Here is a 7,840-nt window from a genome sequence, read left to right on the forward strand (position 1 = left end):
TCCCAGGTGTCTTACCAAATCTGCCGTGACATCCGTGGTGGCATGGTTGTGAGACACTCAGAGCTGGTATGTGGATGCAGAGGGATCTTGGTGGAAGAAGCCATCTGAGCGGTGGCTGAGGCTGCAGGTAGACGTGGCAGTTTCAGAAGCTGTAGCATGATCTTGTGTCATGCATTGGATGCCAAATGTTGTTTTTATCTAAGTTACTATATTTACCAAAAAATCGAGAGAGTCAGATATTGGGGAGAAAACTTGCTAGATCAGAGAAGCCAAGAGGCAACCAGCTGACCTTCCCTTTTGGCCAGAGACCCAGCAAGAGAAGCATCTCTACATTTATCCCAAACTACAAAGACCATAAATGTCTAAGTCCCAGTCCTTCCTATGGACCTCCCTATCCATACTCCTAGGTTATCTGTTCTCTCTATGGCTAATTCTTGTCAACTAGTCACTGGCTCCACTCTCTGATCCACAATTAATTTTATTAACACAGTCTCAGAGTTTCACAGCACTATCAAATATCCTGCAACAGTGCTCTGACTTCATTCACTATTCAGAAGCTCTTGCGAAGTACAGGATGGGCTAGGATTTGTCTTGCAGCTTCATGAACCCTGTCCCTTCTTGGTTTTCTAGAGTCAACTGAACATTTATGAACAGAAATTTTACTCTCCTGTGTAGTGGGTAGCCATTCCAGCTTGGTTCTGGAAGTTCCAACCCCCATTGAGACTCTGTCAACTGTCACGCCTACGAGGCGGGGCGAGGGGAGGCGCTGGGGGACCCGAGAGCTGGATGGGTCAGCACTCTCTTTGGGCGCTCTCTCGGTGCCGGGACACTGACCGGTGCAGATTGACTGTGCAGAGCTCTGGAGAACACCGCTGGACTGCGTTACATCTTCCCCAGACCCTGCGACCTACCCATTACTTAATTTGTGAGTTACGCCATTAAATAAATATCCTTTTAACTACGTGGAGTGGCCAAAATAATTTCTCCAATACTCCTGTGATTATAGTAAGTCACAGAGTTCTCTAACTTATGTTATATCTATATTCAATGTAGAGGCCGACAAAAAATACCAAGTGCATAGACTTCAGCCGTGGGTTCAGAACTTAAGTCTTGTGCATTGCATGAGTTTGCTTGATGACTATCCTTGGTGCATTTGTCTAAAGATAGCTAGATCTACTGGAGCTGGTCCAGGTGGCAGTGCTGGCGACATTCAGATACCTTTCACATATCATCAGTGACAAATAGTAGAATCCTACAGTGCAGAAGTACAAGTGTAGCCCTTGCATATGAGCCCAAGCAAGTCAGGTCTCTCAAAGGGATGGGATATAGACTGATAGGTGATTTGCAGCCCTGTGAAATGCACAATTTCACATGCAAGGCAAAGGAAATTCCTTAAAAAAGGGAAGGGAAGCAGAGGTGCTCTGGGGCCATGAGAGGCACTGGTGCCTCTCAGTTAACAAGGTAACAGAGAATATAAGAGAAGTCTGAGCACAGGGCCTTTGGAGGGGTTTGGGGAAAACAAGGGTCCGTATAAGCTGATGTAAGTAAATACCACCTTTAATTTAAAAAGAACACTGCTTTATTATAAATGAGGTGACTAAAGTGTCGAGTTTTACAAAAACACTTTCTTTACTTTATTATAAAGAACTTTTTCTTTCAATAAATTCCTCTAAGAAGCCATCAATCATGGAAAAACTTGTCATAGTGGTTTAGGATGTCATAAGAAGAATGCTATGAAATGAACTGATTAATCAGTAAACTTTTCTCTCTCTGTCTCAGCTCTGGACTCTGAAGATTGCAATGCTGCTGGATTTGATGTCTTCAGGTCTCTGGTTTACAGATAGAAGAAAGGAGAAAACAGTTCTTTGGGGCCTATTTCATAAGGATGCTGACCAATTTGAGAGGATCTCAACTTTGCTGATCATAACCTCACATGTGACCTGTCTCCTAATACCGTCACCCTGGTGCCTAATATTTCAACATTAAACTTGAGGAAGACAGAAGCTATCAGTCCATAATATCATCATATTTGTGACAAACCAGTCTTGATCAGGAGAAAATGTCATGTAACGGTCAGAATATGCTTTCCACTATTTTCCCCAATATAGTGTGTTTATATTCATAAGTGAAATGGCCTTAGAATTCTTATTTTGTACTATGATTATGATCAACTTTTAGCATCCTCTTTGTGTGATAGGATTATAGCACTGATTGGGATTTTTTTTTAATGGTGGTAAGAGAGGTATTGTTACCCAGGTAATTTCCAAACATTTCACATCCTTATATACCCTGCTTTTTTTTTTAACTTACTTGTTGAAGCATATAAAAACAGTTAATTTTAAAAATATATAATATTTTATAAATTTTTAGTAGAAATTTTATCTTAATTTTTAGTAAATGGTGAATAAAATATGATGTACTTGTCATCGTTAATGTAAGCCAATTCAGCTCTATCTAGTATTTAAAATTCAATTCATTTTTCATTATGAAAATATTTTAGAGAAGGCGGGTGCTTTCTACACTGTCAAAGTGAATTTCATGACTGTCATTTTGCCTTTTCTTGCTTGATTAGCACTACATAATTTGTGTATTACATGTTTATCTTCTGTAGTTTAGTAACACAATGCACAGCAAATATATATCTTGAATAAGCCTTTATGGCTAAGAAGAGTTAGTTCCGCCCCAGGGACAACAAGAATCTCATCTAGGAGCATGCCTTTAATACATAAACAAAAATTCTAGACCCTTGCCTCCTCTGAACTGTATGCAACAGGAGACAGTACTTCTGTGCTTTATCATCCCAAGGCCAATGTCAGACAACTAAAGGTCATTCCTATTGGTGAAGAGCCCATCAAATTATAGGCTAGGGAATCTTAAACTACTTGTGTATCGCTGCTTTGGTATTCCTTCAGAAACCCCTGTAAAGGCTCTCACTTAGACACCCCCAACTGCTCCTCTTCCAGCCCATTCTTCTGTCTCCTGACCATTCGGTGGCTTTTCCACATGGTCCTGTATGATGTACCAGGGTGTTTCCCATGTCTAGACATATGAATTCAACCTTCTTTGTTTCCTTGATAGCCTCTTGTTCCCCTTTCTCTTAGCACCACACTAAAAGAATTGAACACACTCGGCATGCAGCATTTAATGTAAATTTCCCCTTGAGTTGTGATAATGGCCCTGTAATTTCTGGATTGTCTCTATACTTTATTCATTAACAGCAGATGAACAGCACACAGAAATAACACAGCATCAAGTATCATGACTCCTAGTTAGAGAACCTTGTTTTGCTGTCATTTGTCTTGTTGTTGAAGTGATGAATATGCTGCACAACTGTACAAGTCATTAAAAGAGTAGGAATGCTGTCACTTATTTTCTGACTGTGAGTACTGTAACACTACAGTACCAATGAAAACAGAGTCAAGGATAAACACTCTATGCTCAATAGTCTTCCATTTATATAAAGCCATGTCTGAAAAACTATGTCAAAAGCACCCTGTTTCCAAGTTTTCTGAGTACTAGCCTACATATTTTAAACTGTGATTTATGAATTAATTTCATAGATATATCATATTACCAATTTTAATACCTTAAGAGACAGTATCTACAAGAAATGAATAGAATTGGCAAATATAACAAATGGGTAAACTGCACATATCACATACATGTATCTAAAACACTCTGAACACTGCGACAAGAGGATCACAAGTTTGAAGACAGATTTGATTACGTAATGAAAATTTATCTTTAATCAGACACCATCAACTGGACAAAGGATAATTTACTATGACCTTGTCAAAAAGTAAAACAAACTGTGAAATAAAGCACAGAGAAGCAAAAAGAAAACAAAGCTCATGCAGACACTGTGCTAGAGTTTACAGAGAAAAGGAGACAGCATAAAGATAATAAACAAACTAAAAAAAAAAAAAAAAGCAATGAATATACTATGCCACAAGAACCTGCTGTAATTTACTCTATCCCAACTGTGAAGGGGGCATTTTTGACATGCGTATTTTTCTACAATCCTGGAAGAAAATGGAAGCATGAAAATACTGTTTTTTGGTTGCAGGATTATATTGCCCTCAAGGATACATGGTGGTGATGGAGTTGGTAACATTTGTGGGTTGGAGGTCTCAATAGTTCCATCATATTGATTTTAAGCAACCAATGCAAAGTTGGGACAAGAAGCATACTGTCAGAGACCTCAGGATGACACAGCCTGTGCCATCATAAAGTTGTCTAAGACTGTCTAATTAGGTGATTCAGCTTTCAGATTCCACAACCTCAAGAAACAGAGTTGATTTCCGTAAAATACCATACCTCTAAAACCAGAAAAAGCAGATAATCATCGAGTTTGAGGAATCATTGGAATGAAGACTATTTGTCAAATACAGTTTTTCATTCTTTGATAGTTTTTATTTGTGATGGTTCTCTAAGATGGATGATGCTTTGTCCTGGTTGATACCCATGAAACAGCTAAAGGACAGTATTTCCTAGTTCTCATTTTTTTATGTTTGACAAGATAATAAATACACAGTCTGAGGAACTGACAGGCAACATGGACAACTTCAACATCATCATTATCAAATGCTCAATCAACATCATCATTATCAATGCTCAATGCCATAAGTGAACAACTCAGCCATTAGTGGCTCATCTGAACTGGATATGAATTTGTGCATCATACTCAAATATTGTAAAAAATGAATAATATACCTTTGGAATTAGATTTGGTAATAATATAAAATACAAACAATAAGTCAAATTAGTAACTTTTTCAACAGGCATGGTATTTTCTTATTTCTTGAAAACTTTTGGGCTATTTCCTTTGGTTTTATTATTCGAAATTCTTTGTGTCAATTTTTTCTCCCATCTGTATAGCTTTTTCTTCCAATAATCAAATACAAAATTCCTATTAGAAGCAAACGTTCATTTTCTTTTTCCACTCACTCTGGAGCAATCTCACATAGTTGGCTTTAGTATAAAGCTCCTGGCTAGTTATTCAGCCACTCTCCCACAGAGCTAGCTATTCACAATCAGGACAAATCCCTCAATTCAATTTTATTCAGTGCAGCTCAATTCAAAGTAGCTCATTTCAACTCAGTTCAACCCATTCTACCGCATGTTAATGCCAATTCTAATTCTGTCCTGTTTTTCTTTTCTTCCCTTTTACTTATTTACTTATTTATTTATCTATTTTGATTAAAGGACACCTGAGAAATAGATCTGGTATTTTGATCAATCACTCAGATGTCCTTCCCTGAATGGTGGATGTTTTCAGTTGGGTGCCACTCTTGACAAATTGCAGTTTTTTACACATATCTTGTTTATTGAATTGGTACTCTTTTCTTCAAGATTTTAAAATTAATTTATTAAATTCCAGTAATTGCATTTTCTATGATCTATTCAGTGAGCTTTCCATGTTGATTTCTGATGATCTATCTCTTGATACAAAAATAGAAACATGTAATGACACAATTTGTCTTTGCAACAAAAGTTATTACAATGTTCTTTCTGTTTCTCCACTTTTATTTCATGTTATGACCAGAAACTCTGCCCTGGTGCTCCCTTGGCAGCACATAGACTAAAATTGGAACAACACAGAAAAGATTAGCATGGCCCCTGCACAAGGATGACACGCAAATTCATCAAGTGTTTCATGTTTTTGCCAGCCTGTGTTAAATACCCAAGGGAAGCCTTACCACTATAAGGAGTAGATGGGGGTGTGATGGAAGGAGGTAGGGGGAGTGGGAGAAGCGGAGGCAGGGGCAACAGTGATTGATATGTAAATGAAAACATATGTAAAAAGAAGGAAAAAATCCATGAAATAAAAAAATTGTTACATATTTCTTAGAATTTGTAAAATTCTGGAATTTATGATGTGTTCCTGCCCTTGTACTCCCCACATCTATGTGAATACATTTGGTTGTTTTAATCTTAACACTCTTAATGTTTTGTCTGCTTGCTTGCTTTTTCCTTTTTTTTTTTTCCTGTAAGCTGAGACGCTCTATTCAACATCATCACCATTTTCATTAAATCAATTAGGCTAACTCTGTTGTTGAAAAGAGTTACCAGTTGTTTTACATCAGTAAACTATCTTTAGTTTGGATAATCACTGAAGTCCCTGTGGGGTCTGTTTCAGTTACTTTTCTGTTGCTGTGATAGAACATCTTGACAAAGCATCTTAGGAGTTTGTTTTGGCTTAGGGTTACGGTTCCAAACCACTAGATGTTCATAGTGGCAGGAAGAGCATGGCAGCAGGAACCGGAAGCTAAGAGATCACATCCCAGTGGCACACAGGAAGCAGAAAGAGTGAGCAGAAAGTGGGGTGAGGCAACAAATTCCCAAATTAAGCTTTCATGCTATGCTTCCTCCAGAAAAATTTTGTGTCCTAAAATTCCATAATCTTTCCAAACAGTGCCACCACTGGAGACCAAGTGTTCAAATACATGGAACTATGAAAGATCTTTTTTTTTTTTATTTAAACTACAGGAGTATTTAAGCATTATATTTCCCTTATTAGTTAGTTTTTAATTCTAACATGGCTTCTAAAGAGTATTAGAATTGTCAGTATACAAACTTGCTACTAATCCTGTTATGAATATTCTCTATAATGGGCACATATGCATATATTTGTATTTTATAAAAACTGATAAATTATAAGCAAGTTTCAAGAACTTGTATATCAAGTAGCAACTGGATGGAAGATGGGGGTATTCCAGTGTACCAGAACAGCTGGTCATCAGTTTACACACTCAGTGTCTTCTCCTGTCACTGTTCCTGTCAAGCGAATGGTATTGCTGTCAAATAAGGAGGTCTGGGTTGATCCTAGCCTTTATTTTCCATTTCTCATACTATCTCACATACAGGCTTGAACTGTTAATTGCCAAACACATGGAATCCAGCAGTCTCTTACCCGGAGACTCAGCAGTCTATTAGCAGTCAGAATAATGTCTTCAAACTGACACTGAGTCATGCTATTTCTCTCCAATACTGTTTATCCCTATTACATTAAAACGGTTTCTCACCATGACTTGTCCTTTTCTACAGAATCTGGACTCATCAACTTCTCTATTCTTAGTTCCTCTAGTCCCTCCTCCTCTGTTTTTCTGCACCCATAGACTTCCTTTCCGAACCTGAAGCACCTTTTGTTCTCTCCTCTCTTGGAGCCCTTCCACTGACTTGACCATTCCATGGTCCTCTGCTTTCCACTAAGGACTTTGTTTAAAAGACATTTCTCTGAAGAAGGCTGCCCTGACGACTCGGGTCAGACCTGGTGACTTTTCTGCAAATTAGGGTCTCTGTTGTGGTTGCTTTTCTAGAGGAATTGTCTATCATGTCACGCATTAGAGAATCTATAAAATACAAAGCTTTGCTCAAAGAGTTCTCAGGTTAGATTTTTACTTATTTAACCACAACTTTTCATTGAATTTGCAGATAGGTCTCAAAAATAAAACCATTCTAATAAAACTATTAGACTGTTCTTTGAATCTGAAATTAAAAAGTTCTTACTCCAAATAGGGAGACTATATTAACAGAATTTCAAAGCATCTGATGTTTTTATTCAGGGGACTCAGCTCTCCCACCTGGAACCATCAGACCTGTTTCATGGAAGAGGTCCCCTCCGAGCCAGGCCTCGAAGAAATCGGACCAAAAGTCATGTCAACTAGCCAATGTATTTATCTTCCAAACAGTTGTTGCTTTCATTTAACAGAAACTCGTTAACTTTCTAAAGCAGTGCTTCTCAGCCTGTGGGTTTTGACCCATTTGGGGATCGAAGGACCTTTCAGAGGGACTGCCTAAGATCATCAGAAAACACAGATATTTACATTACAATTTATAA

General features: G+C 38.0%; 1 non-coding gene across 1 annotated transcript; it reads left to right on the plus strand.

Annotated features, from left to right (window-relative positions):
• Nucleotides 1–5,558: 5,558 nt before the first annotated feature.
• On the plus strand, nucleotides 5,559–5,664 carry LOC114700338. Its single transcript, XR_003735666.1, has one exon. It is a non-coding gene; the product is annotated as a U6 spliceosomal RNA (small nuclear RNA).
• Nucleotides 5,665–7,840: the final 2,176 nt, after the last annotated feature.

The sequence above is a fragment of the Peromyscus leucopus genome, chromosome 9 (genome assembly GCF_004664715.2).
Source record: "Peromyscus leucopus breed LL Stock chromosome 9, UCI_PerLeu_2.1, whole genome shotgun sequence".
Taxonomy (NCBI): Eukaryota; Metazoa; Chordata; class Mammalia; order Rodentia; family Cricetidae; genus Peromyscus; species Peromyscus leucopus.